The 25,585-nt window shown below is 35.5% G+C and overlaps 1 protein-coding gene across 10 annotated transcripts in view; it reads right to left on the reverse strand.

Moving 5' to 3' along the window:
- The window catches only part of LOC150104358 (intermembrane lipid transfer protein VPS13A-like), a 2,072,875-nt gene that overhangs the window by 1,705,446 nt on the left and 341,844 nt on the right, over positions 1–25,585 (reverse strand). For 4 of the 10 annotated variants that reach the window (XM_090396320.1, XM_090396326.1, XM_090396325.1 and 1 more), the window contains one exon: positions 22,057–22,149. The exons of 3 other annotated variants lie outside the window; for them this stretch is intronic. The gene's annotated coding sequence lies outside the window, so the exon portion shown is untranslated. Of the gene's footprint in view, positions 1–5,666; positions 5,816–22,056; positions 22,150–25,585 lie in introns of all 10 variants that reach the window. 3 more of the 10 variants (XM_090396321.1, XM_090396322.1, XM_090396318.1) reach the window with 2 other exon arrangements.

Here is a 25,585-nt window from a genome sequence, read left to right on the forward strand (position 1 = left end):
AGCAGATCCAGAAGACTAGTGGTGTGCCACGGGGCTCTGGCTCGGACCGCTGCTGTTTAGTTTGAACAGAAATTATATAAGGAAATAAATTGACGGGAGATATTCAGTTGTTTGATTATGACCCAAAATTACGTAGGGTTATTGTTAATCCAGACGATATAGAGAGCGGCAGGATTATTTGAACAGGCTTACAATATGGGCAAAACGTAACGGATGTAAATTTAATGTGGAAAAGTGTAAATTTATGCATTTTGGGATACAGAGATTATGAGCTGGTGCCATATTGAGGGAACTGTACTCCAAGAAATCAATGAAGCCATGGATTTCGGGGGGATAGTGACAGATACTGAGTTGGAGTTTAGAGGGAATACTACTAAAGTAGCTCACAGGATTACTTGGTTATTGGAGAGCATACTAACAAACAGAGATAACGAAGTTATTATTCCTCTTTATAAGCCTTAATATAACAACATCTGGATTACTGTGCTCAGGTCTGGTAACCTGGGTTTCTTCAGGATAAGGAGGTAGTAGGGGAGGATCCAAGGTGAGTGACCAAGATGGTGAATGGTCTGTGGAGTGCTCCCTATGAGGATAGGTTGAGGGTTTGCAGATTGCAAAAGTTGGTGATGATGCAGAGGATATATTTCAGCACTTTGCTAGAGGGAGCAGAACATGAGATCATCCCTAGAAGTTGAGTGAGTGTGGTTAGCAAGGCTGTGAAGACTGGATTTTTCACTTGGAAAATTCTAGTCTTCACGAGTAGCGAATGAATGGAAAAGGTTGGCTGAGTCAGTGTAAGTGCTTGTCTGTTAATGGTTTCAAGGAGAGGTACAACAGTTTGGTACAATAGTTGATAGTTTGGGTCTTCCATGATGAGTCTTAGAAATCCATGGAGGTGCTCATGCAATAATAGTACTTAACATGGAAATTTGCATAAATAATGCAAATGATATTTATGAGCCTAAAAAACTGTAATGGAAAAAAATCATAAGGATACTCAAAATTTACTAGTAAATCAAATATTTAAATTTTTTCCTTGAGAATATACTACTACTACTACAAGAACAATCCATAGAGCCAAAAGACTCATTGCCGAAGAACGCCACTAACTATTAACATAATACCTATCATATATCTCCCTTAAACTCATTTATTGTTGATGCACTCACAAACACCTCTGGCAATCCATTCCACTCATTCACCATTCTCCAAGTAAAGAACCTAGTCTGCACACCCTCCACCCTCACTAACCATGCTCTTCCAAGTGTGCCTTGTTTTCCCCCTACTCTCCACGTATTAAAAATTTTCTTTCGTGTCAATCTTATAAAATCCCGTTAGTAACTTATAAGTTTCTATCATATCTCTCCTCTGCCTGTCAACTAAACTGTGCAGCCCACACACCTTCAAATCTATAATCAGAGTACATTCCACAGATGTGTTCTTCAACATTTAAGTAATCTTCTAAACTATTTTGCCAACTTTTGCAATATGTCCTCTGAATTTCAAATCTCTATCCATCATCACCCCCAGACCCTTGGCCTCATCAATTTCCTGTCATCTAGTAGCATCAATATGATACTAAGTATGTAATCTTTCCTTCTTAAAGTTCATTATCTTACATTTTACAACATTACATTGAAAACCCTTGTCCTTTTCTCATGCTGCCAACTTATTTAAATCATCCTGCAAGATATCAATGTCACCTTTATCATCTATTGCTCTTCCCAATTTTGCATCATCATCAGAAAATAACTGAATATCCCCGCCCCTCAAACCTTCTGCTATACCATTAATGTACAAATTAAAGAGTAGTGGTCTTAGTACAGAGGCCCTGGGGCACTCCACTAGTCACCCACATTTGCCTTGATTCCACTCCACCGTACACCACCCTCTGATGTTTGTCTACCAGCAACTTTACTACCATGCCAATAACCTCATATCCATTCAAATTATTGTTGTTCCAATTCCTATTTGCTCCAACTTATGTAATAATTTTTCATGCAGTATTTTGTCAAATGCCTTTGCAAAGTCCTGAAGTATCATAGTGTAGCCCAGTGGTTCCCAAAGTGAGCGGTACCGTCCCCTTGGGGGAGCTGGAACGATCCGGGTGGCGGTAGTGGTCTCATGAGAAAAAAAGGGGCATTGAATTGAAGTAAGGGGCGGTGAAGTAAGGAGTGGTTCCCAAAGTGAGCGATACCTTACTTACACAGATTACACACAAAGCAAATTATTGTTGTTCCAATAAAACAGCAGGTTTCACGTCAGTATTTGTATACCTTTTCTTGTAAAAATAATTTGGTTTAGGTATGTGAGAAATTGCATTCTAGCAATTTTGTAAATGTAACTTTTTTTTTATATATAGATAATATTATGGCTGAACCCGAGAAGAAATGTAGACAATATAATATCGCACATTTGAAATACGGCTTTATTCGGTCGCCTAGAAACAAAATATTACTAATGTGCCTGATTTTCCAAAAAGTTTTTTTTTTTTTTTCAAATGAATCTATGAAGCCTTCAAGACTAGAAGAACATTTGACAAAAGTTCAATCTGATAAAAAAAAGATAAGGATTTATCGTATTTGCAAGACAATAACCTCAACGATAATAAAGCGATGGAATTGTATTCTCTTAAATTTTTCATAAATCAGTAACTTAATGAAGCACTTTCTTGTAGCAGTATGGCCATGTGCAGTTTTGTTACCAAGTTTGCCTAAGGCAGTCTTCATCAGTCAGGTTGCATTAAGCAGTATTTTAAAGAAAAGGGAAGATGCAAAACGGTTGCTGTAAGAACCACGACGAAAAACGACATTAAAACAAGACAACAGAATCATCCATCTTATTATCACACCCATCGGGGATGTGTCATTGCATTCAAATAAACTATTATATGTATTTTACGAGGCACCATCCGATTTATTCGCAAGTGAACTGAAGTGTCCATTCTCTGAATATACGGAAAGCATTTTGCATAAAATTATCATTTACAGCTCAAAATATTGATCTGAATCTCTGCGTGTTTTCATTGCTATCAGTTACACTACAAATAGAGCAATGAAAAGAAGAAGAGAAATAATATATATATATATATATATATATATATATATATAGCTGATCCGGTGTAGTTGTTAGACATTAGTTTTTATTACGATAGTCGGCTTTATAAAGTTGAACAATGACTTAATTTTCATTTTCATTTCAGTTTTTCATTAGAGAGTAGACAAATACAACTTAAAAGCGCATAGCAAAAAATGCCCAAGAATTACCAAAACAACTAGCGCCGCCTCAAGTTGAAGATAAACTTCCAGGATGATGAGTTGTGTTGCTCCAACCCATGAAGGGTAATTTGCAAACCTATAGTACATTTTGTACCATGGCTGGGCTACTGCCCTGCTCTCGAGACCAAACATGCAACTTGTAAAACCACTTCAGAAGTCTGCAAAGATGTCATTTTTGTGTATATTCGACATTATGTGCACGTAGTGAGTTATGTAAGATGAAACCAATGTCGCTAACTAAGTTTATATTGGATTAGTCTAATAAGTTTTATTTTGTTCTCTCTCTCTCTCTTTATATTAATAGTTTTTATGAATCCTTAAAAAGGTGGATGTATTAAAGACGAGATTAACTGCATGAAATTCTCGGAATTAATAATCTATCAGAGAATGAGAATTTTGCGTTATTTTTTCAAATGGAAATTTTTAAAACTTATGCGAGCCATTTTAGGTATCGTTTACGACGTGTCTTTAAATGAATAAATAAATAAGAGCTGTACATAGGTTATCATTCACAATGTGGCAATTATGTGTAAAGAGCATGTTTTGTCTTTATTTTTTTTTCCCACCGTTGCATATAAGATTTTTATTTTTATTGTAATTTATACGAATTTAGGTTCTAGTCTCCTTAATTTGGAAAAGCTGACTAACAAAATGAATAGCCAGAGTAGCAAACGGAAGTGCCTGGAAAAGTGTAGGCCCTAAAACTTGCACAGCATATGACAAATTACTGTATTGCGTAAATGCCAGCGTAATACATTTACCCATTGCTTTGTATGTTTCACATCTTTGCGTTCTATTGGAGAGGAGAAAAAAAAAATTGGTTGCATATAATAATAATAAACAAATGCGTATGCTTTCGTGTACATGTGGTAATGTTTCGTTGAATTTCTTAGAAAGTAATTTAAAGCAAAGTCCTTCCTGAGCTATAATAAGTGGAATTCAGGTTAGCTTCTAGTAATATGACTAGAACAGCGTTCGAAATATTTTTTTATTATTATTATTTATTACTTCTTAACACAGACATGGTGGCAAAGGAAGTCATGAAGATTATAGTCCTCCAGTTATATTACCAAATAGTTCCCAGGGGTGACAAATGAACCTTCTACCTTATATTTGTATTATGAAGATATACAGAAGCTTGTGTGAAAACTGATTCCAATCTAAAAAAACTTGGGAAGTAATGATTCAGCTTTGAAATGTGCTGGAATGTTTTAACCACGGCCAGGGTTGCCATGCTATTAAAATTCTTATTACGCGATCTTCTCGAAGAACTCAACCAACCTGGGAGGAATCCATCACACAAACCGCCACAATCACCACTACTTAATCCTCCATCTACACACACAACGCCATCTATTGTCCGCCAGTAGTACTTTTTATCTATAAATTGCGTGTGCTCTACGTATCTGACCTGTATGATGAATGAAAAAATCCACGTGAAAGGAAGAGAAATCCTACTATCTCTGAATGATGTCGGTTACTCGCGTACAGATGAAAAAAATCCACGTGAAAGGAAGAGAAATCCTACTATCTCTGAATGATGTCGGTTACTCGCGTACAGATGAAAAAAATCCACTTTTAAAGATTCCTCTCGTCACTCTAAGAAAGCTGTTAAGAATCCAACTCGGATTCTTTTTTTTTTTTTAAATCGAAGGACGTAATGCTGTTCGATATGAACATACCTAACTCAGATTTTTTGTAGCATGTAAGCTGTAACAGTGGAGGTTACATGCTACAGGGAAATGTATTTGAGAGAGAGAGAAAGAGCGATTCTTCTCGTCAGTTCAGAAGAAACTACGTTTCGATTTTTATTTTAAAAAGTTCTAATTAGTAAATCTTGTTAACATGTTTTCACTTTTGCATAATTGAACGTGTTTATCATTTTATTATTTTAAGTGCAGCATAATGGTTCGGTGGATATTTTCATATACTGTTCTAGAGTTTAAAACTTCATTACGTAAACTAGTGCCTTACACTGACTAAAATAAATTAGGGTGGATTTAGGACATCTCGCTTTACTAACTGATTTCTAAAACCAAGTATGTCATTTTTTTCCCCTTCAGCAAGTGGTCCAAACTCCCTTTCCTCGGTCTGTGTAACGCTGAGCGATTCATATAAAGCGGTTAAAATAATCGGTTACAAGAAGGTAACTTATTTTCATAATTCAACATATTGCGATTAAATGGGTGAGGGGGGCAGAAGGAGTAATATATATATATATATATTATAATTTTAAAATTATTAAAAATAATAATTACAAATAAGGGTTTAAAGTACATTAATCTGGAAGAATCCAAGTAATAGCAAAAGATAAAAACTTCACTAAGAGACAGATATTTATAAAGTAGATAAAAAAAAGATGACACCCTGGGGGCGATTTCAGTTTACGTTATTGCCTCCGTAAGGAAATCGGTATCGACGATTCCGTTCGATTGAAATGACCTGGGTTCGAAGAAACTTTGTAAGGGATTTTTGAACTTGCGTCAGTTTGCTTTATTAGGAGGCGGAGGGTTTTTTCCTCGTATCCTTACTTGTTTCTGCAGTAAATAAAGAAAGAAAAATAAACAAACAATACTAAAAACGAACGAAAGAAAATAAAACTTACTGGTAATGAAAACCCAATAACACAATGAACCCAAAATTAACGGAAAGAAAATAAAACAGAGAAAGTTTGATAATCTGTTATTGAGGACCAACATGAACGGATTGTGGGTTGCTTGATTTTACACCAGGGAAAGAAAATCTCTACCACCTAAAGATTTTCGCAACATCCATAGCGCATTCGGATATGAACCCACAACCTGTTAATTTGCTTGTGTGTGTGTTCGCACTTTATAATTTTGTAATGCAAAAAAGTAAAATGGAAAACTGTAGTCGAAAGAGCTTGTGCAAAAGAAGCCTAGTTTTAAGCAGATTAAGCTTAACATCCTTTCAATACTGTCCCAGCCTCGTTAGTCTTTAACATGATTTATAATTTTATTTAGAATTATAGTTTTTCTACGTCAGGTACGGATGGGATGAAGTATACCTGTTATTAAATGCTTTGTTGCATTTATAACAAATAAACTCTGAAACTACCATTTCGATTTATGAGATTTCACCCCTTTTTCCTCCAACAATACTTTATTTTTGATTGATGTGTGATTTGTTCGATATTTGTAGCAATGTTTCTGCGTCATTTTTTTGGCTACTTCTGTGAGACACAGATGCTATTTTTTCATGCTCTTCATATATGTGTACTGCTAAATAATTTAATATAGATTCAGACTAAGTAATTTGACAAAATATACTAGAATGGGATTGAAAGATATAAGTAGAAAATAAAAGCGACTGGAAGTATGACAAGAATTATGCGTGTTTGGGGACGTAAGTATTTTGTCTATTCAAACGTTAACAGAAATATTAGCATTCTTTTTCTCATATAGTAATTGATATAATTATCAAATAAATGAAACGCTTAAAATGGCAGTAACCTATTTCGACTCAATCTGTTTCGCTCGTAAAGGTAGGAAGTTATTTTCATTGAAAAATCGGTTGTAGACGATGATGACGATGTGGTTCAATTACTGTATATTCTCACAAACATCTTTAATAGATGAGTGACTTTATGTGGCATTAACCTTTTTTTTTCTTGTAGGAATCTGTCCATGTGCGGGACCGTCCCTAACTTTACCATTATCGGTCTTCACTATCACACATCCTCGGATTCAGATAAGCAATACCGTTAAGAAAAGAGAGGCCGCCAAGCAGATCATTGAAGAACTCAAGAAGAAAGTTCAATACCAGAATCACCACCGACACCAGTGACCCTCCTTCGTGTAGGTTCAAAACTACTCAAAAAGGCTGCAAAGATAATTTTGGAAGACAAAGAGGATGATGAAGGAAATATGGATGGAATTATGCGTGTTTTGGGATGTAAAGATTTTGTTTGATCAAACGTTAGTAATTGAAATAATTATCAAATAACTGAAACACTTAAAATGCCAGTAATCTATTTCGACTCGGTCTGTTTGGCTCGTAAAGTTAGGATTTAATTTCACTGAAACATTGGTTGTAGACGAAGTGGTTCAATTGTATTCTCACAAACATCTTTAATAGATTAGTAACTTAATGAACCGCTAACCTTTTTTGTTTCTTGTAGGAATCTGTCCATGGGTGGGATCGTCCCCAACTTTACCCGTATCAATCTTCACCACCACACGTCCTCGGATTCCGATTAGTAATATGTTTAAGAAAATAGAGGTCACCAAGCAGAGCATTGAAGAAACTCAGGAAGAAAGTTTAAGACTATTTATTTATTCGTATGGAGTTTCCTCCCTTTTTCTCCCTCGTCCCTATTGGGGTAAGTTGAGCCCCCCCCCCCATAAGAAATCAATGAAAATATTTCGGGAAGATTTGGTCTTAGACGTAGGAAAGAAAGAGGAAAGCAATTAATAGAATTTTGTACACAAAAACAGTTAGCTATAGTAAATACAGGTAACCCTCTTATAGTACTTATACAACGCGGTTTCAATATAACGCGGTCTACAAATTGTAGTAGCCCTTGTTGAACGCGGTACTTATACAACGCGGTTTCGATATAACACGGTCTACAAATTGTAGTACAGTAATCCCTCGATTAATGCGCTCTTTAAAACAGGCGCATTAATCGAAAACACACTAATCGAATATAATAACCTATGGGAAAAAGTATAATTCGTTTCTCAAATTTCTTTTTTGACTCTTAATTTTTTATAAAAGAATTAGGGTATGTCTCAGGGCCTAGTTAAAGGAAGCTGAAAAAAAGCTAGTTATGAAGCTGAAAGACAATGAAACATATTCAGAATATAAATTTATTTTTTAAAATAAAGAGCCAATAAGCTTCATTTCGGCGATATAAACATTATGTTTATATCGCCGAAATGTAGCCTATTGGCTCTTTATTTTAAATAATTTATGGGTGCACCTTTTTGACAACTCGTGCAGCAGAGTATATAAGTTCCTTTCACTATACCCTTAGTATTATATTTTGGTCTAGCTACTCACTGATGAGATCTCAATAAAGATCGAAACCGATCTGTGTAGTGACCTCCCACCATGATGTATAACATCATACATCTCCTAGGAGATGAGTTTTACATTATGGAAAATACTAAGAATAGCAATCAGAACTTTCTCCACCTTTGCTACGAGTTGCGCTAGTTTGTACTACGTACTTGGACTACGTGCTTTAGCTTACGCTAGTAGTCGCCGATACTTTTATAGTTACTATATAGCATGAAACTCTTTGATTCCGATCTTTGAGTTTCTTATTCGGTTTTAAAACAATGTAGAATTTAATATCCCCTTAATTTAATATAAATTTATTATTCTACTTCTTAACAAAGAATTGAGCTAAATGTAGTTTGGCGGGCTTTTTTTTTTTTTTTTGTGTGTTGTTTTGTGTGTCCATACAACTGACGGTATGGCCCTATTGCCTCTTCTACTCTTATGCAAATTTTACTGCTTCTCTCTTCATGAGGGTCAGCCTGGTGAAGAATTGCTGCTTAAAATTTTCGATTGTACAAAAAATATTTTTAATTGTTTCTGTGAAATTTTTTTGGGCTTGTAAGTGATTAAATTTTCTTCATATTCTTCAGGATCTTCCCGCTGTGCATCTAAATTTAGCAGGTTGGAATCGCTCATTTTCTCAGAATGGGATTTAATTAACTTAGATTCATTTGAAAAGCCTCTAAAATCATTTGCACAATGTGCTTCCAAACAGCTCGCATATTGCTGGCAGTAATTTCATTCGTCTTTGCCACTTTATAACAAGGCTGAGATTTCTCCAATTTGGTCAGAAAACTCTTGGAAGGCATTCGCTTCCAAAAAAATACCCGGTTTTATTGAAATTAAATATTTGTTGGTCACAATAGCACCCTTTTTCCAAAATTTTCTTCAAAATCTCTGGATAATTTGCGGCCACCTCCTTATCTGCACTTGCAGCTTCGCCTGTGATTAGAACATTATGTAGGCTATTTCTCTTTTTGAAACGCTCAACCCACCCAGCACTAGCGTGGAATTCTTCTTTTCCATCACTGATAACCCTTTCTTTCACGGTTGCAAAGAGACTTAATGATTTTGATTTAATAAGGTCAGTGTTTAGAGGGGATCCGTTTTTGGTTACAATCTTCGATCCATGTAGAAAGAAGTCTCTCTAATTCAATCATTGTAATACTTTGATTTCCAGTGCATTGCATGATGAACTTGAAGCTGCCTTGAAGCATTTGGGAAAGGGAATGCCGCTGTTTACGAGGGGTCATAAAAATTGCCTGCAAGCGGATCATAACAATGGGTGGCATATCCTCTGTTCTCAAAACTGAAGAAAATGACATCTGTGTAGCAAATATCAGTGATTAAGCGGCATATTTTTAAAAAAGAAAATATTCATGAATTATCGTTAATTTTCACATATTGAAATCTTTCAACAATCGGGAGAGAGAATACCGCGGTTTATGACCGATCATAAAAATTGCCTGCAAACCGTTTACAACAATGGGCGGGTGTTCTCAAAACTGAACGAAATAACATCTGTGTTGCAAATGTCACTGACCAATCAGCAAGGAAGTATAAAGAAAAATTTTCCACTGAAATTTAAGATCAAGGTAGTCTGTATCCGGTTCTTAAATGTATTAATTCTGAATACTCTCTTCGCAAGTTCGTATTGCAGTGTTTGTTCTGAAACCGGAGTGCCGTAATTTTTTTAAAAGTAATAGGCCTGCAGATTTAAATTTTAATATGAATAAGAGACAAGGGACTTTGTTTAATTTTGGTATTAAGAAATCTCTTATTGAAGGTGTTTGTGATGGAACAGATAGTGAGTCATCCACCTCAAGCCTACAAAGATCTCCAGAATGTGAAAAGGAGGGGAAAACTACCAGCACACAGGAGAAAAAGTCTGCACTCACTCGTAAGTACTTATATTATAAATTTTTGGTGATCAGAATGGGATATGTCCATGAAAATCTGCACAAATTAATTTAATGGTTTAATTGGTGTTTAATTAATTATTAATTAATAAGTATTTATCAGTTAATAAAAATTAGCTAAAGTACCAATTAATTATTAATTGATACATTACAAAATAACCAAGGTGTTCCGTGAAAATTTCAGGATTTGTGAAGTGTTCCATCGTAGAAAAAGTTTGAGAAACCCTGGCATAGAAAATCAAAATGAAGATAATCTAGAACCCCCAATAATGCGAGAAGAATTTGATAGAGCACTAACCGAAATGAGTAAGGGAAAAAGTGCAGGTGTAGACAATATTCTTATAGAACTACAAAATCTAGGTGACGAGACAAAAACCTTACTCTATCAAGTAATAGCCCAAATCTATGATAGTGGAGAAATACCGTGAATAATGCTAATAAATGCAGCCAGTTTAGAACAATAGGTTTAATTCCATGTGAGCACAATTCTGCTAAAAATGATTCAAAACAGAATTTATTCAAAAATAGATTGTCTACTTGATGAACACGAATTTGGATTCAAAAAGAATAAAGGAACAAGAGAGGCAATAGTCTGTTTAATAACAATAATAGAGAGAGGAATAGACATTAGTAAAAATACATTTGCTTCCTTCATTTAGAGAAAAGCGTTTGATAAAGTAAATCAGCAAATACTCCTAACTAATATTGGCATAGACTTGAGGGTAAGGAAATAATTTATCAAATTTATAAAAATCAAAATGGACTGATTAAAATCAATGATAAGGAGAAAATAAAAAAAAAATATAAGGAGTGGAGATGTATACTTTCAAGACTTTTGTTTAATTTATATATTGAAAATGCCATTCAGGAAACTAAGATAAAATAAATAGCAGCATAAAGATAAATGGTGAGCAAGTCATGTGTATGAGTTTTGTTCATGACACAGCCCTTGTAGCAGAAAACAGAAGAACGTTAAAAGCAATACTAGAATTACTAAATAATAACTTCGAAAAATATAAAATGAAAATCAACACAGATAAGACTAAAATCTTTGTTTCAGACAAAATCCCTATCAATATAAAGCATATAAACATCAGCGGGAAACAAAACAAGTAAAAAGAACATTTAGTTGTTTTTTTTTGTTGTTGTTGTTTTATTTGGCTATACTGATGTCTTGAATAATATATCGAAAACTTCACCTTATGATACATTGTACTGTTGTAAAAAAGTGCATGACACTATGAAGCAGCTTAGGAATGAGAGGGAACATGGATTTACTGATATCTGGGTTTCTGCGTAAAAGAAGGAACATTCAGTTGATGAGTCGAGACCTAAAGTCTTGAAAAGACGAAAAGGGCCTGAAGAGACGGAGAAGGGAGTGTGCCCGGTAATCGAAGACACATGCTCTTCTCCATTTCTTCAGGCCCTTTTCTAAGAATTTTCTTTTGTTTACTGAGACTCAGTATACATTCAATGCAATAATAGGATACATAATATCCGATTATTATCGAAATTATCCATACTTTTGGCAATCCTACATTCATTCGTTTTTTGTGTGTGTGTGTGTGTGTCAGCAGCTCTTCTATCTTATCAATAATAAAAGACATCTCACATATGCTAGTATTTTATTTTGCTGTAGATAAAATCGTAGAACTTCTTAAAATACAGAGAAGTATTCATTTTTATTTAGGAATAGATACATTTTCGCTACTTCTGTTGTTTCCGAAGACTAGAATAAAAATATCCCTATACTGTTAAAAAAAAAAAAAATCAAACTTTATTATTATTATTATTATTATTCCTGATACCTCCAAGGAGTCCGAAGACTCATCGCGGGAGGACATCTTCAACTGTCTCTACACCTTACCTCTACTACGAATCAACGCCATCTATCGCCCACCTCCAACACCACCACAACTAGTAATTTTTGTCTGTAAATTGCGTGTGTTCTGAAGGGCCGATTTGTATGTATGCGGGATGAAAAACCCGAGTTTCCGGGAGAAAAAACCCTGCTACCTCCGTATGAGATCGGCTAACTCACCATCGATTGAAATCGACCAGATAAAGATTCCTCCCGTCGCGACGAGAATCGAACTTAGGCCTATTCCAATCGAAGGGCGCAATGTACCGTCGTTCTTCCAATTGCGCTACGGAGGCGCTTAATAGATGATATACTGCACAGGCAGGAAAAACAATGGCTTTGTTTATTACTAAATACAGTAAATACAGTAAAAAGATATTTGTGTACTATATTTAAGAACAATTACTGTAATTAGGGACGACTCAAAGGACACACACTGCTCCTGCAGACTGTGCTGCATGCATGCGAACAGAACAGATTTATTGCAGCAGCTAACTAAAAACCTTCTCATTTCCAGAAAATATGTGTAACAGCTTTATAATAGTCAATGAATATAGAAAACGCTCAGTTTAAGAAAAGCAAAATGAATATAACTTGAAATCAGTTTGAATTCCATTTCAGGTATTCGATATCATCCAGACACTTAAATGCTGATTGCGTTTACAAGTCTGGGTGGAACTGAAGCTTTATGAAAATGCGACCGCTCGACGCGTAAGCCGCATATACACGTTAAAAGCTGGTACCTGCCAGAGAATAAGGGAACGGCAGGCACCCAAGTTTGAAAGTGACGCGTTAATATAATTTTAAATATGGAAAACATCAAAGTCAAATGAATAATAGCTATGCTTCACGCGCAGCTTTCGTGAGAAACACAAAGGGTGTACGCTTCGTAGTGATCTTAGATTATCATTAGCAAATACTAGACTAAGACGCAGAAAATTCGAATTTTCATACGATTTTTAAATACACCCATATAATACGCACAGAAATCAGAAAAAGTTATCATCAGTTGAGAAATTAACATTTTTACGCAATGAATCAAAGAAAGGCTGAAATAGTTCGTTTTACTTATTTATACACAAGTTCCAGTCTCCTTAGGAATTGTGTTAGCACATCATCATAAAATGAAGTTTTTTTCCTTCAGTTCCATCATCAATGTCTTTTCAATAGCGATTAAAACTACTGAAACGCTAAGAATTTGCCCTGCTGTGCCACCTGTACATCTTTTGAAAGTGATCAAAGGTGTATGTATTTGTGACCGCACACTCGGGCTATTAACGCGACTGCGATGCAATGTTTACCAGAAGAGGGAAAAGAAAAAGACAGTAACACCTTTAAGAATAACTTCAGAAAATGGCAGATAAAACAAATAAAATAGACTATTTACTACTAGTAGGGGACTTAAGTGTTGGAATAATAAACAGGAAATACGAAACAAACATAGGAAGATTGGTGAAGACGCATGTTATGAAAATGGTCATAAACTTTGAGATTGTGTTTACTTTTAGGAATCACTCGAAGCCATAAACAATTAGGGGAATCTTTACCGAGAATAAATGCAAAAATATATCGATGATATTGCTATTCTGTGTAAGAGCACCGCACATGCTAAATTTCTTCCCTGATATTCATGTATTTTTTATTCATAATTCTCATATTAGTATACATGACAAAATATCGCAGTTTATGACCATTTTAATTGCATGCATCTTCACAAATTCTCCGCATGTTTCTTCTGTATTTCTTGTTCTTATTCTGGTATTTAAGTCCCCTACTAGTAGTAAATAATCTATTTTATTTGTTTTTTCTATGATTTTCTGAAGTTCTTCGTAAAAGGTTTTACTGTCTTTTTCTTTTCCCTCTTCTGGTGCATATGCCCCGATTATTGTTACAAATCGGAGCATATGACCTTTTAATGCTTGCTTTTAGGCTAATTTCTATTAGCCTTTCAGTCCAGTAATTATAATATACAATATTTAGCTGATTTTTTTTATTTTTTTTTTTATAGATTTCTGTATCATTATACCTACCTTTGCTTTCTTCTCTTTTTTTCCCAGCTATAGATTTGTATATAGTTATTGGTTTGTTTGGTAATTTTTCTTTGTTTCTGTTACTATACAGTACATATCTTTACACTGACTTAGTTTAGTTGTTCATTAAGTTTCTCTTCTTTATGTGCGATGTTCCTTGCATTCCAAGTTGCGATTTTCGTTATATGTTCCTTCTTCCAGTTTCGTTTACATTTTTCTGAATCATGGTCCTTTCCTTTGACAGTCGGTCCGCTGCTTTTCTTTGGCTGAAAGTTAAAAGTATATGAAATTCCCCCAGGACAGGTTACTAATCGTTTGCTGAAAAAGCCTCGTAATAGGGTTGCTACCTAATATATCTCTGGACAGGCAGTTCTAACAGAATTTGTTCTATTAGGGTTATAACTCCCAAAACCGGTCGCCAGTGTCTAGTTCTATATACTTTTAGAACGGGATGGACCACGAGAAGATGAGGTTGGCATTTGAGGGGGTGAGGTTATATATTGCGCTTCACCACTCTTCACCCCCCCCCCCATGAATGTATATATATTTACATGGAATATTTGCAAGCTTCTCCGCTATAGACTTGCGATTGTCATTATATGTTCCATTATGCTCCATTAGTTATATGCTTTAGTTATATCCAGTGGTGAGCTATGGAAATTTTAACAAAGGGCTAGCATCGTCGAACAAAAAAAAAAAAAAACACTACTCCATCGCTATCTACCGCCGCCGCTAGTATTTCCACAGACAATCACAAACATCCATGCCCACGGCGGGATGTTTGTGAACGCGAATGGATGTTTATGAACAAAATAGATTTGTTTTTATTTACGATAGAAGTTTTTATGACAAACAATCTATAAATAATACATAAATATTATCTAAACACAATAATATTGAAATACGTTATATTTCTCTTTTGTTTTTATACTTCAAGTGATAATCAACGTTACCAATCAAGGGGCATTATTTTATAGTCCTATTTATTTATATGTGATTACCAAAAGTGAATTCTTATTTGTAAAATGGTAGTAACAGTAACTATAATATTTTATTTAATAAAATCACTTTCGAGACGATTTTACATGAAAAAAAAATTTAAAAAAATCACTGTCTGGTGCACATTTACCCAGCAAAAAAACTCGCTCCGTTACAGGTTACCATTTACAAACAATTACTTTAAGGAAATACTTATGATAACAGCTACCACGTAGTATTTCCTTCCTTCTTCACGTCTTGTGTTCTTCTAGGAGGAGCTATAGCAGAGCGATGATTTTCTAGAAAATATTTGACATAGGAATTCGAATTAAATTCATTCAAGGGTTTCCCATTTATACATATTGTCATTAAATCCGAAATATGTTATAGTGAGAGAAGATCTCTTCGTCGTTACGATATTATTATTCATCACGCTAAAAGCTAGTTCGGCTTCAGCGCTGTAAACTGCAATTGTTGCCATTAACCACTTTGGCTTTTTTCACCGTACTGGGAATTTCGTTTTGTAACTTTGCAGTCAAAGCCATTTCCACTAAATCTCTAAAATCATTAATTTTAATTTCATATTTCAAAATAAAGATCTTGTTCTCTTTTTTCCTTCTAACCATGGACACGTAACTTCTTTCATATTCCATGTTTCAGGATAACATACATTTAAAATGTTTTTCAGTTCTTCATCTTCCAAATCCTCATAATTTTCATTTTTAAGTTTATAATTTCTTTGCTGCATTAATCTATCCTTTAAAGACATTATAAGAGGGTTTAGTAATGTTTCTCGCGGTTGTTTGTAAAATCTGATTTGCTCTCACTTACTATTCCTTCAAATTCTTTTGATTTTAACATGGTATCAATTTTAGATGCACAAGAACCTACAGAATTTTTAAAATCATTAATTGCATTAATTGTTCCCATGATTAAGGAGTTAGCTCTTATAATACTTATATTGCGACTTTGTAGAGCTTCTGACAGATATGATAATTCCTGTAGGATGTCAATCATTAATGCTAGATCTTTTAAAAATTCAAATTGAGAAGTCGGTTTAAAAAAACCCTTATATTTATCGTTCGATGCAAAATGCTTGCATAAAGCTGGGTAATTTCTCCACACAGCAAGAGCCATTCGTGAATTGCAAGCTGCCCATCGTGGTCCAAACACACGGCCGATCTTTAAAATTTCGATACCAAGGTCTTTTGCAAACGTATTTAATTCTCGTTGATTTTTCGGTGATCGATGATAAAATGCATATAATTTATCCATAAATATTTCAAAATGATTTATTTCTTTAATGTTTTTTTATCAAAATGCTAATTGTAAACGATGAGCTACGCAATACCAAATCACAATGTTGGGAAATTTTTGTAGACGTTTGATTGCAACACCTAAAGGTGTGCTTAAGGGTCAAAGCTGTATAATTGAGAGGAGACCTCCACATAGCCTTTAAAGGAATGCGGAGAACCGACCAGGGCTTCTGACCTAATGTCCAATCCTCACCTTCTCGTGGTGCAACCTGTTGGGTATCTACTTTGATACTGAACGAACGAGGATGGGTTGGCAATTTGGGATTTAGCCGACCAAATTGTATTCCTATTGGTTAAACCAAAATAAAAAAATGATGGTACAACGTGACAAAATTTCATGCCGGCTGGGGCGTTGCCCGGTTAAACAAGGCCCCCGTTGTTTTCTCCAGGGAACCAGGGCGAACAGCGAAAAGTCAGCTACTGGAACAAATCTGAAAACAAACCACAACTCAACATCACCAGAGTTAAAGATCGGTACTATCAACGTAAGAAGCCTGAATGGCAAAGAAATGGAGCTAGCTGAGGAATTAGATAAGTACCAGATCGACATAATAGGGGTGACTGAAACAAAAAAGACCAAAACTGGTGAGATCTTTCTGAGCAATAAATACAAAATGTTATATTCAGGCAATGACAATCAAGGAAAAGAAGGAGTAGCCATAGTATTCAACACAAAATACGAGGCTAATCTTCTTGAATGGCAGTCAGTCTCAAGTAGAGTAATGTGGGCAAATATGAGAATGGGGAACTGGACAATGAGACTTATTTGTGCCTATGGTCCCACAGAAGGTTCTATTAAGGTAGAAGTGGAGGAATTTTTTGACGCTTTAGAAAAAGCAACTGACACAATGAAAAAGGAAAAGTTGGTCCTTGTTGGGGATCTAAATAGATGAAGCAGGAAATGATTGTGAGACATACAAAAATATTTGGGGAAAATTTGGAGAAAAGAGCAAAGCTAATAATAATGGCAAATATCTGTTGGATTTCTGCTCAGGACATGGACTGGTTATTACTAACACCATGTTCCAACATAAAAATGTGCACAAATTCACATGGAGAGAAGAGGCAAGGAATAAGAAAAGTCTCATTGACTATGTTATTGTTGATAGTGATGTTTTCTCCCTGGTGCAGAACACCAGAATGTACAGAGGATTTGAAATTGGAAGTGATCACTATTTAGTCTTGAGCAGGATAAAATTGAATTTCATATTGAAAAGAATAACATGTAAGAAAGTTTTAAAGCGAATAAAAGTTGAGCAGCTCTCAGATGTGAACTGTAGACTAAAATACAGAAAGGTAATTGAAAAGAAAATGAAAGAGTTTGAGAACAGGAATCAAATGTTGGAGATTCAGTGGCAAACTCTGAAGAAAACATTGATTGATTCTGCCAGAGAGGCATGTGGTGAGGTTGTATGCAAGGATAAAAAAATCAGAACTCCCTGGTGGACACAGGAAGTTAAAGAGGCAGTGAAGGAAAAGAAGAAAGCATATCAAAAGTTCCTGGCAAATAAATCAGCTTTTACTCTTACAGAATACAGAGACAAATGTAAGAAAGCTAAACAGTGTGTAAAACTAGCTAAACAAAAGTCATGGGAGGACTTTGGCAAGAATATAGAAAATAAATACCAAGAAGATGGCAAAATATTCTGGAGGTTGTTGAAGAAGCTTAGGAATTGAGGAAAGAGTGCTGTAAAAGGAGTTAGAGATGATAAAGGTGATATGAAAACAGGAGAAAAAGAAATCCTTGAAGTATGGAGTAATTACTTTGAAAAACTGCTAAATGAAACAAGCAGTGATGACAGCACAGTGATAAAAAAAACACTGACCAGGCATGCAGTCAGGAATACATATCCATACTTGAAGTAGAAAAAGCCATCAAAGGCTTGAAATGTGGAAAGGCAGCAGGAGTAGATGATATTCGACCATAAACGCTGAAGTATGGTGGTATAAAAGTTTTACAGTGGCTGCACTGCATAGTTCAGAAAGCCTGGACAGAGGGATGAATTCCCGATGATTGGAGTAGAGCTCTCATAGTACCCATATATAAAAAGGGAAATAAAACTGAATGTGAGAATTAGAGCGGTATTTCCCTTCTGATTGTTCCTGGCAAGATCTATGCAAGTATACTTGAGAAACGGTTGAGAAGAATTGTGGAAGGCTTGGTGAAGAACAAGCTGGATTCAGGCCAAATAGAGGCTGTCAGGATCAGATCTTCACTTTACGACAAATAGTCGAGAAAGCATTGGAATATAACAAAGATCTGTATTTAAGTTTTGTCAATTTGGAAAAGGCATATGACAAGGTGCCAACAGAGAAGCTATTCAAAACGCTGCAGTTATATGGTGTCAATGGGGCATTATATCAAGCAATACTTAGTCTTTATTTGAGTTGTCAGTCAGCAGTTAGAATTGAAGGAAGTACAGGAAGATGGTTTAATGTTAAATCTGGTGTGAGACAAGGATGTACATTATCCCCTCTTTTATTCATTATCTATATGGATCACATTATGAAGGAAAGTGGTGTTAAACCTGATATCAAAATTGGAGATGTTAATGTCAGTTCTTTGCTTTATGCGGATGATGTTATACTTCTAAATAAATCCGCTACAAGTCTGCAAGATTCTCTGACTAAATTGAATAGCTGTTGTAATAGATATGGTATGAAGGTCAGCAATAAAAAGACAAAGACAATGAAAATAGGCAGAATCATTGAAAATGTCAACTGTGTTGAGAATGGAGAACCTGTGGAACAAGTAAAACATTTCAGCTACTTAGGTACGATTTTTACTGAAGATGGTAAATTAAATATAAAAATAGACAACAGAATCAACAAAGCTGGTATGGTGGGAAGTCAATTAAATAAATTCATATGGAATAAGAGAGAAATTAGTCGGAATACTAAATTAGCTGTATACAAGACAGTGTTCAAACCAGTTTTAACTTATGGATCTGAGAGCTGGGTCAGAAGTAAAACACTTGACCAAAGACTAGAGACCACAGATATGAGAGTCCTGAGAAAGATTAGAAGCGTGAACAGATGGCATCAATGGCAATATCATATTAAAAATGAGGATAGGAAAGAACTTGACATTGTCAGCATCCAGGAATGCGTTAGCAGAGCTAATCTCAGGTGGTATGGTCAGTTAAATAGAATGGGAGAGGAAAGATTAGCAAAACAAGTGTTCTCTGCCAGGTTGGCTGGAAAACGACCCAGAGGAAGACCAAGATATAGGTGGATTGATACGGTACAAAGTGCCTTAGACGATAGAAATATAAGATCTGATAATGTTGGAGTCTTGACAAGCAACAGACTGATTTGGAGGAAAATTGTAGATAGGAAGTTAGTAATGATGTAAATTCTTCATGTAGTACTGTCATATCCTGTACACCCCTTGAGGGTACATGGCAGGAATTCGATGATGATGATGATGAGAATTTGAAGTAGCAATTATAGTAGCATGTAAACATTCCGCGTTAGTATTTTCTAGTTCTACAAAAATCATATGTAGTTCAGTGAACTCAACTTGTATGTGAATAACTAAAACACTTATTTTCTATAACAGCAGACGAATTGACAACATCATCGATTCATCTGCTATTATAGAAATTTTGCAATTTTTTTCTATTATTTTGGAGAATATTTCTAATTTTATTTATTTAGAAATATGTTCAACTGTTCTAATTCCCTAGAATCTAGAATGCAATGATAATCCTAGAATAATACCATTTTTAATTTGCAGCTCGATTAAATCTATCAAATCAGACATAGGTCGGTTTCTCTTAACCAAATTATGAACAGAATTAAACATTTTTGAAGTTATCAAAATTTCTTTTTCATTTAGTTTGTCAATTAAATTTGGTAATACTGACTTGCTACATTCTTCATTTATTTTTATGAGTTTATTATGAGCAAATGATTCATTATGTTTGGATAAATGTTTACGCAAACATGCGGTTCTTAAGTCTGTAGTGTTTCCATTCGGCTCCATTTTCATTTCTACCCATTCCTTTGATGATAAAACAACTTTTTTCTCCTTCAACACTTAAGTTTTTATATTTTGAGCAAATACGACATCCTAATTTATTGTTAACTTCTAACCACTTATACTGCGTTTAGAAATACGATGCTTGCTTCTCGTTTCGTAAATGATTTTCTTTTTCTCCTCCAACTTGTTGCATCTTCATTGAACCAATGCGCGTATTATCTTCAACTTCATCTTCAACAGCAGTAGAATCAGCAGAATCACTTTTCGTTATTTTTTTCCCAAAAAAAATTTTATGAATTTCACTGTCTTTTCATGTTTCACGGGTAAAAATACTTTTACAATTATAAAAATAAAATTTGCTGAATATACAGTTTTCAAATTTATTATTATTTTTAAATTTTAAACTCAAACAATTGTTATACATCAGTGTACTGACGAAGAACTAATGTCCCGTGGAACAGCCCGCTGATGACAGTTTTACGAACATGTGATTGTCTACTGGTTTTACCTTACGATTGTCTACCAGAAGGGAGAAGGGTAAAGATAGAGCATGCTCTTTATTTATTTATTTTCAAACTTTTGTTATAGGGGAGTTATAAAGGGCGCATTCGTTAGAGAGGAGTTGAAACAATAATTCCAGATAATCTATACACTGCCGAATAGACTAATTTTTGTTAGGTTACCGTACGAGTTTGTGGCTTAATATATTTCAAAAAATTATTTTTTTTTTAATAAAAAGTAAACAAGAGCTACAAGGGGCTCGCACATTTGAGAAAAATTTAACAAACGACTCGCGCGAGCCCCTTATAGCTCACCACTGGTTATATCCATTAATTATACGCTCCATTAGTGTTTATCAAGATAAAAGAAATAATATTTCAGTGTCATTTATGAATCCAAGAAATAGTCTTTATCCTGTCTTTCTTTAAAGGTTGATTTCCGAGTTAAGAGAATTAAAGATTCTTGTGCCAGGAATGCGAAATGCTACTCCAGGATACTTTTTTCCTGAGGTATCTGGAAAAGTATACCCCCATGTCTGAGGGTACGGTGCAGGTCAATGAGGTCAGTAAACTGTAGTGTAATTAAACATGAAGATTTTTTTAAATACCTGTTGTGTAGATTATACAATTTGCCAAGGATATTTTTATATGTTCCCCTCAACTACAAATTCCATACCGAATTCTTGAGTATAGCAGTGCATAATATGATCTGTAAAAATGTGAGATACTATGCATTTAATATTACGTCTTTTATATAATGTACCATAATTTGGTTGTAACAACTTGGATATGGGTTTTCCATTTTAGATTAGGATCTACGTGTATGTCGTGATACTGGTAGCTGTAAACTCATTGAGTAGCTTCGCAAATGCAGTCACTTCTGGGGTCGCAAGAAGTGGTATAATATTTAACTGACAGGACTGATTTGAATTGATCCTTCAATTCAAATAGGATAAATTTAGTTATTGAATGGTTCATTTTTATTTTTTCCTGAACCAGGCATACAGGCTTGATAAATCAATTCCTCGCTTTAATATTTGCAAGTCGCTTGATTAGAAAACTGTTGCCGTATTATCAGTATAGCTGATTAGGTTTCCTTTCAATTTCATTCAACAGAGATCGTTTATATAAATAATAAAAAAAAGTCTCAAGGCTCCTTACTTTTATCTAGAACCGAGTCTCGAGGAACACCAGTTTTGATGCGTTGGTATTCGTTCAAGCTGCTGTTTCTCTGAACTGCTTGCCATCAGTTTCCTAAATAAGATTGAAACTATAGGTGGGGGAAATTCTCAGAAAGAATTTTTCTTTCCAAATTAATCTGACTTAAAAGTAATCTAATCAGGAATAATCAGTTTTATTTTCAAGAAACAAAAACTGCGAATATAGATAAATGATTCGAACACTTACATTCCGCTTACGTTATCCGGAGTATTAAATAAATAAAAATTTAAATTTGGCCATAACCAACACGTGGTCCTTTATGACCTTACAAATATACACCATAACACCACTATTTAATATTATGATATCGGAATGGGAATAAGCCTTTTATCCCCCGCTTGGCGGTCTGTAAAATCGAAGGGCAGAGCAATTTGTTTATTTCCTTCAAGGACAGTTGCTGGTCAGAAATTAATTAGAAGCATGTGTGTGTACAAGATATCTTCTTCGGCACTACAGTCCCATGTAGGGCTCTGGCCTCCCATTTTTGGGTTTCATAACTCACTACGAGGTAGGGTCGTTACTATCACACTCAACCATGTGTAATTGTTTTCACAGACACACATGGTTGTATAATTGTCGTTGTGTTCTTAAGACCGGTTTGCTTGCTTTGCGGGAGGAAACCTGCAGTCCACGCCCAAAACCGGTTAATTCGGCTATGTCTGAGAAAGATCCTTAGCTCCTCATGTCATCAATATACAAGATATCTACATTGTTTATACCAGGCGAACCACGGGAGGTGGTAATGAAGTAAATCCGGTGCTAAAAATGAATCTTTACATAATACATTATTATGTCTCTTGGCTGAAAGTGTCAGAAGTACACATTTCGAAACATGGAATAAGTAAAACAATTCTAATATTAACCTTTTAAAATTTAACTGTTTGATGGAATGGACCATATTTTTTTTATAAAAGCATGAATTTGATATAAGCGGACTGTAATTAAATTGACACAACTTGTAGGAAAATTGCATGAATTGCCACCGATACAGTCCTGAAGGCTATTTCGCACTTAATAATCGCGTTTTCCAAAATTCACGGTGCTTACTTCACAAAAGGCAACCTTTTCAGAAAAAGTGGGGGTAGAGAGATGTGGGAGAATTATTGGTATGGGAAGGGGTATGTGAACTTTTTGAAAAACCAGAGTTTTTTTATATTAAAGGTGAGCAGAGAATACTTGGGGGGAGGGGTTAAATTTTGAGGGGAAGAATATGATGGCATAAGATCGGGGTGGGAGTGTACTTTTTGAAATATTTAACCCGGAAACTTATGATCTTTCTTCCATTACATTTCACAATAGGTGTTATTTTAGATATTAGTACTTTTCACTTCCTTCATTTGCATATAATACTTAAACACCATTTATTAAGTGAAATGTGTGAATTTTAATGCAAATGTTATTGTTGAAAGAAAGGTATGAAACAGAAAAAAGTCGATTCGGTCGATGCATATATTTACATATGGCATTGAACTCCTGGTCAAATGATATAAAAATATAAAACCACGTTATAATTAAGAAGAAAAGCCAAACGGCTATTTTTTTCTGACGAAGTTGATAAATTAAGGAGATAAAAAATTCTTGTTTTTCAGTCAGTATGCGAAACTCTAAGATCGAAAACTACGATCTAAGCGTTTCATGCCGACGAACTATCGGCGAATCCAAGCGTAAGTGACCACTTGGTAGTACCACACCAAGGCAACTCGATGCAAAGGTGGAACAAGCTCCCTCACTATTCTTGATATTTTCTCATAGTGTAAAAACACACAGCTCCTAGGAGATGTAATACTGCTTTACATTATGAGGAGAGGTAACTACCCAGACCGGTTTCAACACCTTTTTTGAGGTCTCATGTGAGTAGCTAGACCTAGATGATATCAAAGTACAACATCAACAACAACAACGTTACTGGCTTGCTAGGTGAAGCATAAAATGCTTTTTATTTTCCCCTTTATCTATGTGGAGAAGCTTGATGGGGGAGGTTGTGAGACTTATGCTCGCACTTTGTGAGCTATGGAGTTAGCTCTGTTCTGCTGAAAGCAGGATTGCCTTGGGTCTTTTGTGTTTTTGATAGTCATGTTCACTATAACTGGAAGCTTGTCTGATTAGTGGATTGGGATGAGAATGTGCCTTGCTGAAGAACTTTTCCGCATGGTCATGAAGGAGAGAACTGATGTCAGGAGTTCCGGTTTCTCTGTGGATCTGCGTGTTTCTGACGAACCATGGGGCGTCTAAGATCATCCGCAGGCATTTGTTTTGTATCCTCTGTAGTTTCTGGATGTTAGATTTGGATGTGTGACTCCATGCCGGGGATGCATATGTGATTACTGGTCGAATTACCATCTTATATAATAACAGCTTGTTGCGTTTATCCAATTTTCTGTTGCGATTGATCAGGGGATAGAGTTGGGCTATGGTTCTGGATGTCTTTGTGCCTATGAGCTTGATATGGCTGTTGAAATTTAGCTTTTTGTCTAGCTGCACTCCAAGGTATTTGGCTTCTGTCTGCCATGGTATCTTTTTTCCGAGAAGTTCAATATCATCTTGGATGAAGGCTTTGCGTCTGGTGAACAGTATAGCTGAGCTTTTGACTGGGTTTACTTGTATCCTCCAGTCGGAGAACCATTTCTCTAGCTTTGTGATAGTATCCTGGAGACGACTGATCGCCAGGTGTGGGCGGAGAGATCTTGTCATTATGGCTGTATCGTCAGCATATAGGGCTGTGATGGTAGTCCTCAGGTTCTGTGGAATGTCAGCCACGTAGATTGTGAAAAGTAAAGGAGCCAAAAGAGATCCCTGAGGTACTCCTGCCAGGATTTTGCGCCTAGTTGAGATGGTGCCATTTATTTTTATCTGCATGGATCTGTCAGTGAGGTATGATTTTATTAGACGGGTAAGCTTTGTTGGAATGTTGGCCTGAATGAGTTTATAGAGTAATCCTTGATGCCATACCTTATCAAAGGCCTTGGCAATATCCAGAAAAACTGCAGCTGTGTGAAGGTTCCAGTTGTATCCTTGAGTGATATGCTCCACTAGTCGGTGTATTTGTTGCACTGTGCTGTGCATACGGCGGAAGCCGAATTGTTCGTTTGGAATTATTCCTAATTGGTCTGAGTTTTCTTGTAGTCTTGAAAGGATAATTTTTTCAGCAATCTTTCCCAGGTTGGAGAGCAGGCTTATTGGACGGTAGCTTTGCGGGAGTTGCGGATTGTTTCCTGGCTTTTTTATTGGTATGATGTCTGCTGTTTTCCATGTAGAGGGGAAGTGTTGTATCCTCAATATTGCATTGGTTATGTTAACCAGGTGCATAATAGCCTTTCTAGGAAGTAATTTGATGATTCTGTTAGTAATTCCATCTGGCCCTGGAGCTTTTTTGTTGTTTAGATGCTTTATGATGTTGGTTATTTCAACTGGAGTAGTGGGGGTGATGCTGGTTGGTTTGTCTTCGGACTGATTTAAGGTACGCTTGACC

Source organism: Typopeltis vanoorti, chromosome 8 (genome assembly GCF_054136105.1).
Source record: "Typopeltis vanoorti isolate ZY-2024b chromosome 8, IOZ_Tvanoo_1.0, whole genome shotgun sequence".
Taxonomy (NCBI): Eukaryota; Metazoa; Arthropoda; class Arachnida; order Uropygi; family Thelyphonidae; genus Typopeltis; species Typopeltis vanoorti.